General features: G+C 34.9%; 1 pseudogene; it reads left to right on the forward strand.

The window, feature by feature from the left end:
• LOC114098913 (large ribosomal subunit protein uL16-like) overlaps window positions 1-1255 on the forward strand; it is a 95749-nt pseudogene extending 94494 nt beyond the window's left edge.
• Window positions 1256-11136: the final 9881 nt, after the last annotated feature.

Here is an 11136-nt window from a genome sequence, read left to right on the forward strand (position 1 = left end):
ATGTTGCTACACACACTGATCTACCTAATGATTTGCTCTTTTGCTCCAAAGAGCTAGTTTTCTAGTGGGAAAAGTGTGGATTATTAAATAGATAAGTGTATGCTTGTACGTGAGTTTGATAAAGAAAAAATAGGCGCTAGCAATAGAAAACTGTTATGAATTGAGTATGAACATCTGTATACATGTGGTGCTCAGGGAAGGGTCTATTCATTAGGGGCCTAATCAGTGACTTCTCAATGCTAAAAGGAAAGTTTAAAGCAGTGATGCTTTTCTCAGGGTCCTGCTATATATAATTGGTTGAGTATAAAATAAAAAGAATATATTATTGAATTGATGACTGAACATCTAAGTATCCACTATGGAAAATGCCTGTGGGGGCTGGGACCTGAAATGTTCTAACCTGGTAAATTTGGAGTGCTTAGTACTGTAGAGCAAAGATGATTTGTGTGTGTGTGTGTGTGTGTGTGTGGTGTGTGTGTGTGTGTGTGTGTGTGTGTGCGCGCGCATGCGGTCTTGGGAACATAAGCCAGGCCCTCATACATGCCAGGAAAAATGTAGCTCTACCACTGAGCTAACATCCACAACCCTCAAAGACATTTTTTTTTTAAATCAGGAATTTTTAAATAAAATATTGACTTTAAAAGCAGTTTATAATTAGGATTACCAGTATAGTAAGAACAAGCAGTAGTCATTTCTGCAGAGGTGGACCTGATGCCAAGATCTGCATTTTTGACCTTGTGCCTACAAAGGCAGAAGGGGATGAGTTTCTATTCTAAGGTCACACAGTATCTGATGAATATGAACAGCTATTCTCTGAAGCCTCTGAGGCTGCCCACAAGTACGTGGTAATAAGTTGTGGCAATGATGGCTTTCATAATTGAAGTATGGCTCTACTCTTTTTATGTTATCTGCATCTACAATGAACTGTGCTGTGCTGGGGCTGACAAGCTCCAGACTGGTGTATGGTTGGTTTGCGAAACTCAGAGCATGGTGGCCAGGGTTCACGCTGGCCAAGCAACATGTCCATCCTCACCAAGCTGCAGAACAGGACATATGATTGACCCTATGCAGGGCCAAGTTCAAGTTCCCGGGCTGCCATAAGATCCACATCTCAAAGAAGTGGGCTTTATCAAGTTTAATGCTGATGAATTTAAAGGCATGGTAGCTGAGAAATGGCTCATTCCTAATGGCTGTAGGGGTCAAACGCATCCCCAATTGTAGTCCCCTGGTCAAGTGCTGGACCCTGCATTCATGAAGGCTTCCACTGTGTTGTCCAGAAGTTCACAGTCTTTGAAAATTCTCTAATATTTGTGTTCTGGTATAAAATCTGATAGGTTTTTATGGGCATGGAAAGATCTGTTTATTCATAAGGCTCCTGTCTGACAGGTATATTTGACTCTGATATTATGCAGTATTTTAGATTAAGATTAGATTTGGCTCAGGGCTAAATTACATATAACCATGTAGAAAAATCTCCTTCAAGTCACCGTTTTCTCTTTAGTTCACTCATTTCATGGTTCAATTTATGTTTAAACAATAATTACTAAAATATAAACATGTTTAATTTCCTGAAATATTATAAAGTATCAGATTAAAATTCTGGCTGGGCATGTGTGGTGCATGCCTATAATCCCAGTGGCTGGGGAAGTTGAGGCAGGAGGATTGTAAGTTTATGGCCAGCCTCAGCAATTTAGTGAAACACAGTTTCAAAATAAAAAGAATGAAAAATGAAAAGGTTGGGGAAGTGGCTCAGTGGATAATTACCTTGGGTTCAATCCGAGTACCAGAAAAAAAAAATTTTAGATATGCTGATTAAAATTCAGGTATGCAGAATAGATCAAAACTTCCTTTTTATTTTTATGAAGTTTTAATACAAAATATTCATACAGATATATAACTTCAGAAGTAAATGTGAATGGTGAAGAGAGTAATGTAGTGAGAGATGGACTCTTATTGTATATTTTTTTCTTTTTTTTCCAGTAGGGTTTAAACCTAAGGGTGCTCTGCCATTGAGCTATTTACTAAGCTCTTTTTTGTTTTGAGCTAGGGTCTCCCTAAATTGCTGGGGCTGGTCTGAAATTTGTGATTCTTCTGCCACAGCCTCCTAAATTGCTGAGATTACAGACGTTTGCCACTGTGCCTAGCTGTACTCTATTTATTTATATAAACCACCTGACAGAGTAAATGACACTGGAAAAGAAATTTATATTGTTGGATGAATATGTATTATTTGTACTTGAAAGGATGGCATGTAAAAGACTTTAAATAACTTGGTATCAAAGGTTATCTTGACTCATTCCTTTATATTCTTTTATGCTTATGCAGATTGCTCTGCTTATATAATTCTGCTTTAGATATTTCAGCTTTTGCATATATAGTATTTGTTGATTGTTCTTTTTTTATTTGTTCTTTTTACATATATATGACAGTAGAGTGTATTTTGACATATTACACATAAGTGGAGTATATTTTATGTTAATTAGATCCCATTCTTATGGTTGTGCATGATGTGAAGTTACACTGGTCATGTATTCACATATGAACATAAGAAAGTTATGGCCAATTTATTCTCCTGAAAATTTATAGTTTGTTCTTTCTGGTATTATTATTGCTACAATCTTTTATGAAAGCCATTTTTTTTGCAAAGATATTTTCGATTAAATAGCACAGATTTATAACCAAAATATGAGGAGACAATTTATGTGAATTATTTGTGAATCAAATACTTTGTAATATACAAATACACATAAATGTATAGATACATTTTTAATAATATATATACATGTACACATACATAATTTAATGTATGTATACAAATGAATTTATAATTCATTGCAATGTGAGGATCAGCAGCCAATCATGTACTGAATATCTTACACAAAATACATAAACAACAAACAGTAGATTTTAATATTTACTACAGTGAAAATTTAATATTTAATTTAATATTTACTGTAATTAAAATAGTTTCAGACTTGACAGGTTTGATATTGTTTCATTTCTATTAAAAACCTCAATTTTATCATCTGAAATTTAGCTTAATTATATGTTTCAGAAATTTATAATGAAGATTAAGTGATAAAATTAACATAAATAATAATAAACTGAAGTTAAAAGTAGTAATTATTAGTATTAATAGTAAAAATGCCAATATGGTTATGAATAGTATTGTGTTGGTTAATTATTTTTAAATTTTGCCTATTTCACATGTAGAGCATGAATTGATTTAGGCAAAACTGTCTTTAGTAGAGGTAATTTTATGTGATGGCATTGGAGTAGTAATATCAATGTATTTGTACAAGTGTTCCAGGATCACAAATCTCCTGAATCATTTATTCCATCTGAATGGTAAAAATCTATCTACCTGGAATGAGGTTGGCAGAGTGTGTTATTAATTTGTAGAGACTATGGCCATGAAGTCTAATAAAACTTTAATAAACCAGACTTATTAAACTAACTTATAGGGAACTTTATTAATAAACTTAAACACTAACTTATAGAACTTTAATAAACTGGGCTAGAGTATGATAACAAATCCTTCATCAGAAGAAGAGTGCTATAACAAGCTGAAAACTAACTCCAGATACGTATTGGAGATAGATTGGGACTAGAGCAGAAGATCCTTCTACGCAGCCAGAAGGAGAAGTTTACAAAGGGTTTTCCTAATGAATAAACACCAGAATAAATTACTCTGTATAGAATCTACATTTAATCAGTTGCTCACAACAATAATTACATATTAGATTCCTCTGGGGACATGGATATATATATATATATATATATATATATATATATATATATATATATATTTTATATCATATAAAAATATGAATACCCTAGCTTTACCACAAAACAAGTCAGTCTGTGTCTCTATAGAAATCTGTATTATGGTTTGGATAAGAAGCATCCTCCAAAAGATCCTGTGTTTATGCAGGACTCTTCAGAAATGACCCAAGTAGATTAAGAGATCTATAAACTAACCAGTGGATTAATTCATTTGCTAGGCTAATAATTTGAATGTACTATGTGTTAACTCTAGACATGTGGGGCATGACTGGAGGAAGTAGGTCACTTGGGTGTGTCTTTTTGGTTTAAATTATGTCCCTGTTGTCTTGCTCTCTCTTTCTGCTCTCTGGTTGCCATGAGCTGAGTAGTGTACCTTCCCCACCCTTTGGCAAAGAAGTTCTGCCTCACCTCAGGCCCAGGGCAATGGAGTTGGCTGACCATGAATTGAGATTTCTGAGCTACAAGTCCAAAATAATATTTTCCTCCTCTAAGTTCTTCTGGTCAGGTGTTTTTCTCACAGTATAAAAAGATGACTAACACAGGAATTGGTAATGGAACTGGGGCCTCTAACTTCATCTGACTAACTTGACCAAGTGATTTAGAAACCTTTAGAACTTGTTTGTAGGAGTGCTTAGAAAAGTATAGAGAACTCTTAGAATGTTGAAAGCAGAGTTTAATGGAAGGTTCTGGGGGGAGTTTAGAACAATGAAGAAAAATGAAGAGGGTAAAGACTGTGCTCTTGAGGTTTCAGACTCTGCTGGGAATTGCTTGAGAAGCTGTTTATGTTACATTCAGGCAAATAACTTGTCTACATTTTGCCCATGCCTTGAGATTTCATATGTGACCAAATTTAAAGGTGATGAACTAATTAATCTGGAGAAGAAAATTTCAAGGCAGGATAAAATTCAGGAAGTGGCATTAGTATTTGTAGTAGACTTTTTTCAGGTTTATTGTGAGACTCAGGAACAAAAAACAGAGAGAAAAATATTTAAAAAACTTGTAGTTTGTCATATGTAATATGGAGGTAATGGAGTTGTGATTGTTGAAGATGTTACCGTCACTTAAGTGAAGCTGAGTACTTTGCACATAAATGATAGGTAAGATGCCTTCATGGCTTTTCAGGAATCAGTACGATCACATCTATAGCTGGCTCAAAGGTGTAGAGGTGAAAACTCATTTAAGATGCTCTGGGACCATCCAACCGGCACAGGGGTGTCCAGATAACTTTTTTTCCCCAGGACTCATTCCATCATACTCAGTCACCTAGACACTCAGCGGCTCCTAAAGCCATGGTCCAAGGGAGCCCAACTATTGCTCTGGCTGGTGGCATACACTGGCATCATCCATGTGGTGCTGGTTCTTCAGGATGCTGGAATTAGGGGGTAATGGAGCTTCCACAGAGAATTCAAAGGAGGGTGTGGCAGGCCAGGGTAAATGTAGCAGGATCAAAAACCCTGCGAGCAGTCTCTGAGAGGGTGATGCGTAAAGATGTGAAATTGAAGCCAAAGTTAGAAGGAAGATTCCAGAAATTAAACATGATGGTAACATGGACAACTAACAAAGAAAGCTGCTGGCTGTGGACAAAGTCAGTGTAAGGGAGAGGCCATATGGGCTATCTCAGAGAAGGCTATAGGGATATGACTGCTGAAGCCTTTTGGAGATCACATCTTGCTGCTATGTGTCCTAGATGCCAGAGGGGTAAACACAGTACTTATTTGCCCAGCAGGATTGTAGTCTTGCTTTAATCCTAGCCCTTTGTTCTCTGTCCCTATTTTTCCCTTTAGAATAGAAAAATTTACTCTGCCGTTATATATTGGATGTTTGAAACTTTCTTTTGATATGGACCAGGGCTCACAGCAAAGAGTCTGCCTTAAATCTCAGAGGACACTTTGGATTTGGACTTTTGGGCAATGCTAGAATCGTTAAGATCATGGGGACTCTTGAACATGGATTCAATGGTGTTTTACACAGTGAGATGATCATGAGCTTTTGGGGGCCAGAGGTAGAATGTTAAGCTCGGAGATGAGCTGTCTCAGAAAAACTCCTATGACAATGCAGAGTCTTCAGAAATGAAGTGATTAGTTATAAAAGATATAATCAGATCAATGGATTGTTCTATTTTCTGGATTAATAATTTGAATAGACCAACTGGGTATTAACTCTAGGTAGGTGGGGCAGGGCTAGGGGAAGTAGGTCATTGAGGGTGTGTCTTTGGGCCTCATGTTTTGTCCCTGTAGCCTTGCTTTCTCTCTGCTCCCTGACTGCCATCAACTGAGCAGCTTTCCTCTGCCACAGGCTTCCACCATGATGCTCTGCCTCTCTTCAGGCCCAGAGCAATGGCTGAACACGGATCGAGATCTCTGAAATCATGAGCCCCAAATAAACTTTTCCTCCTCAAAGTTGTTCTGGACAGGCATTTTGGTTATGGTGACAAAAAGACTAACACTGACTCTCTCTAGTATTTAAAAAACTTCTTCCTATGACTTGAGTGTGAAGCCAGCATAACTCTTCAGGTGAATCACAGCTTGACTCTTAAAATAAAAATCTCCTTGTTCCATATAGTTTATATATATATATATATATATATATATATATATATATATATATATATATAGTCCCTGACTGCCTCATCATAGAATCTCAGTCATATTTTATTTTCTTGAATTGAGGTACATGTTACAGTTGCGGGGAGAAAATCTTTGGTCTCTGATTAAGTTTTAGAGATATTAATAAATGTTCATGAAATGGATGATTTTTTTTTAAAAAAAGAGAGATTAAGTCTTAATATTCAGACAATAGAAAGGAAGGTATGGAAAAGAAGGCCATTATTTGAATCAGAGTCACAATACCAGGGAATTATGTCAAAATTATGCCATGAGAGATCATTTGCTTTCTGTATTAACTTTTATTCTGTTGAGCCACTTATGCAACTATGAAAACAAAGAATAAAAGAATGTATACATAGGAAAAGTTTAGAAGACAGCTCAATAAATGAAAAAACAAGTAGAATTGATTGTAGTATGATTATTAAAATTGACAATTCTGACTTACAAATGTCTGTCTTCTTTGTCTCTCATTGTAGATTTGTTCTGAATATTATGATATAATGAATATTATGGTATAAATGTCTCCTTTTGATTTTATATTCCATAAATCATGTGTCTATTTCTTTAACTTTTTTTTTTCTCTTTGTTTCTTCCTTTCTTTCACTCTTCCACAGAGCGGGCATTAGTGGTGCTATTTCATTGCGTTTCAAAAGTGATGTTCCTAGATCCTCCAGAAAGATTTTCGTCTTTTGGAAATCTGTCAAGAAGGTAGGAGAGGATTTACATGTTAAAGGAACACATGCGTAAAGAATCTGCATGCATAAGTTTTCTAAAGTAAATGTTCTAAGGAAAGTCAGGTGCCTAGTGTCAGTAAGAAGCCTGTCTAAAGTTTAGTTAATCTGAGAGGAATATTAAGGCCATTTGGTCAGTTTTTTTATAATTTTTCCATTTGCCAAGTATATGTCCTTCCATCTTCTGCCTCTATAACTCCCACTTGTTTTCAGGATTTAGCTAATATGTCTCTCAGGTTTCCCTCCCTGACCTCACAAATTAAGCTACTTCTCTCCTTATGCTATGGAATATTACCAATTTTTATTTTTGTAGTTTTCATCATACATATAATTGTTCAATTGCTTTTACCATTAGATTACAAGGTCCATGAAGGCAAAATTTATGTCTTCCTTAATCTCTGTGTAGCCTGAGGGCCTATCAAATTACCTCATATATTGTAGTCATTCAGAGAAGCAATAAACCAATGCATTAAAGAATGCATTCCCCGGATTCCAGCATCAGGAACATAGTAGCCAGAGTGATTATTAGCCCAATTTGCCTGGTTTATGTTTGATTTCCCAGGCATACTGAAAGTTTAACATCTGTCCTACTTCTTCTCATTCTCAAAAGAGTGCCATTGTGTGCACTATGTTAAATAGTACACCCCCCTCCTTGGTTTGTATATTAGGTATCTCCTGAAAAGATCAAATTAGGCAACATAAAAATGTCCAATGTTCAGAGGTGACACGATTAGATTATAAGAGCTATAATTTAATCCATTTGGTAGATTAATAAATTGGAAGGACTTCTGCCTGTATTGGGTAGTAACTGTAGGCAGGTAGGACTGAATAGAGGGAGTAGGTCACTGACAGTTGCTTTTGAAGATAATATTTTATACCTGGCTTCTTCCTTTCTTTCTCCACTTCCTGGCTACCATGAGCTGAGAAACCTTTCTCTACCACACAATTCTGCCATGATGTCTTGCTTCATCTTAGGAGCAGAGCAGTGGCATCCACAGACCATTCAGTGAGACCTCTGAAATCATGAGACAAAAGTAAAATGTTCTTCCTCTAAGTTGTTCTTGTCAGGTATTTGGGTCACAGTGACAACAACAAAAAAAAAAAAAAAAAAAAACTAGCTAATGCCTACTCCTAATTTATTATTTTGTCCATTCCAAGATTTTTGTGTGTGACAAGAGATGAACTCTAATCTTCATCTGAATATCAGTAGTATATTACCATTGTTACTCTGGGGGCATGCCGAGATATGTAGAAGAGAGGGTAGAAGAAACTATGGGTGTTGGAGACATAACAGAGGCTTTTAGTGAAAGCTATTCAAATGAACATAGCAAGTTCAGGTGCATTTTGGCTATTCAAAGAATCCCTAAAGTCAACCAATATAGTAGGTAATAGCTATGAAAAATGATATTCTAAAAGTAGGTAAAAGTTGGGCAAAAAGCAACATCATGGTTTCAAACAATCAATTCATTTGTTAGAAGGATGTCTGAGACCAGAAAGAAGTACAGAAAGCAAGTTTTAAACCATAAGCATAGAGAATTATAAAGTACTTACGGGCTGGGAATCAGTTTTGCTGCTAAGGGAGTATTGGGTAGCTGGGTTTAATTGTGGAGTTGCATTCTATAGGATCTAAATTGCAAGATAGGAAAGAGAAGTACAATAAATTCCTTGTCCCATCAGTCACTAAATCTAGAGTTGCTCAATTACTTCATTTTTGGAATGGATGTAAATACTATACAGTTAAAACTACATCTGGACAATAAGTACAACTTTAGATGGATGGAAGTACAGGAGGCAGTGTCTTATTTTTTCCTAAGATCGTAGGGAGATTTGTAGTCTTTGCAGAAAATCTACCTCCATCTTATGCCTCATAGAGTTAGATTCATTTTTGGTTATATTATGTCTTGACAAAGTTTATGTCTAAATTATCTGATGTGCAATGATTAAATCAGATGTTCTTTTAATTGCTACTATCTTGAGATTCCAACATAGTCTCTAAGAACATAGTAACTCAGGCTAAAAAAAGGAGAGCTGTTGACTCTCATTTGCCCCCAAATGCTTTTTCTGCTTCCTTAAGGGAAAAAAAAAATATGTTCCTAAAGTAGCACCACCAACTAACCAAGTTACAAACAAGAACTGTTAATATGTCCTTCTGGGCCATTTTCTGTGTGTATTTTATTGATCAGAGAAACAAGTTAGCATGGTAGGATTGCAGAAATGTATGCATTTATGACCTATTTTCTTATTCGGATTAAAATGTGACTTTTTATTACCTAGAAGTTTATGTAACAGCATTGAAACCCAGTGCTTCTCCTCTTTCTGTATGTTATTCAAAGGTCTTGGACTTTCATTTGATAAAAGGGGCATGATGTCATTGAACATTAATAATGTCCTAATTTCTAGATAAAAAGAAGGATACATACATTAGGAAAATAATGGAGTCTATATTAAATATCACTCTAGACCTCAGAGCTATTATTCACCACATTCCACTTGTTCGACCATGACCTCCATGACTGTTTTATTGTACTGAATCCTGATCACCCATTATGCAAAGCATAATTGCAACTCAGGGAAGTAAAATAATATTAATCAGGGATAACATTGCAATGGACTTTGACCCATAGGTATAAATCTAATAAATGTGTAGGGTTTTTTTCCTTCCATAACATAATGAGTTCTTCCTTATATCATTACTCATGGGACCAATGTGAAATCATAATAGGGATATTTAAGGCAATTAATGAGACAGATAAGAAATGATTGTATGCTTTTAATTTCCTAATCATTTTAATGCCCCAAATTAAAGGTATACATCAAGATACATCCATTAAAGCCTGTCAGTCATATTCCTCTAGAATAATGTAATGAAAGAGTAAAAGTAGAGGAAATCAGATAAAATTAAGTGAAAAAAATGTTATACTGACTATTAGAGAAGCAATATCCAAATGATTAAATCAGATGGATTGTGAAACAGTCTATTAAGTGAAGTGGTTAGAAGTACCATCTCGTTAGCCATAAAAATAGACTGTACTAGGCATTTTACCAAAGGGAACCATTCTTCAGTGGCTTGACTGGGTAAACATAGGTCATCTAACTCTCTGATGCTAATCAACCATATTATTTGTTTGTTCCTTTTTTCTGGCATTGTTCATCATTTATTCAGTGATCCAATCCATATTCAGATCTTTGTTAATTCACATTGTTTCTGCTCAGAAGCAGTCAATTTTAGAACTATAAATACTAAAGTAATAATTTAAGTAAACCCTCAAACATACAAAGAGTTTCTTTTGGGAAAATTATGCATTCATTTCACTTACATGATAAGCAGAACCTAAAATAAGCAGTAAACGAGTGAAGCAGTAGATTAATGAAGCCATGTCATTTAGAAAATCTCTTTCAACTATGTTTGTCCTCATATTTTTATCATTATTTCTGAGAGATCAATATATGATTTATTTTTTTTTTCAAATTTAAGAGACTTATTAAAGCCTGATATGAAATTACTTCCTAAATATATTGTTAAAGAGAACAAAAAATATAAATATCTCAGAACCTGGTATCTATAGTTTCCCCTGGGTATTAGGATGGAGAATTGTGAGGATAGAATTAATTGAAGCTTACTTTTCAGTGCATATTTTTAATGTAATATGAAGGGTTTTTTTCATATGGATATCATATCTTACAAATCTGTCAGAAATGATAGCCAATCATGAATAAAAAATGTAAACAAATTCTTAAAAAGACAAAACAAATATTTTTAGATACAACCTCAAACTAACAGGATATTCAATTAGAAATTCAATTTCCAGATATAATGTAGAAGCAAAATTGACTTTCATTGACAATTCCAAGGAATTTTGATATTTCTAATAAAAATGCTTTTAAGCAACACCTGATATCAATATTCCCACTATTAATCATTAACATGAACATGAACATCAAAAGCTAATTCTAATACTTTAAAGAATAAAGCTTGAATTTGCATTATAAAAATTGATGGTTTTGTGTAACTC

This window comes from Marmota flaviventris, chromosome 10, assembly GCF_047511675.1.
Source record: "Marmota flaviventris isolate mMarFla1 chromosome 10, mMarFla1.hap1, whole genome shotgun sequence".
Lineage (NCBI taxonomy): Eukaryota > Metazoa > Chordata > Mammalia > Rodentia > Sciuridae > Marmota > Marmota flaviventris.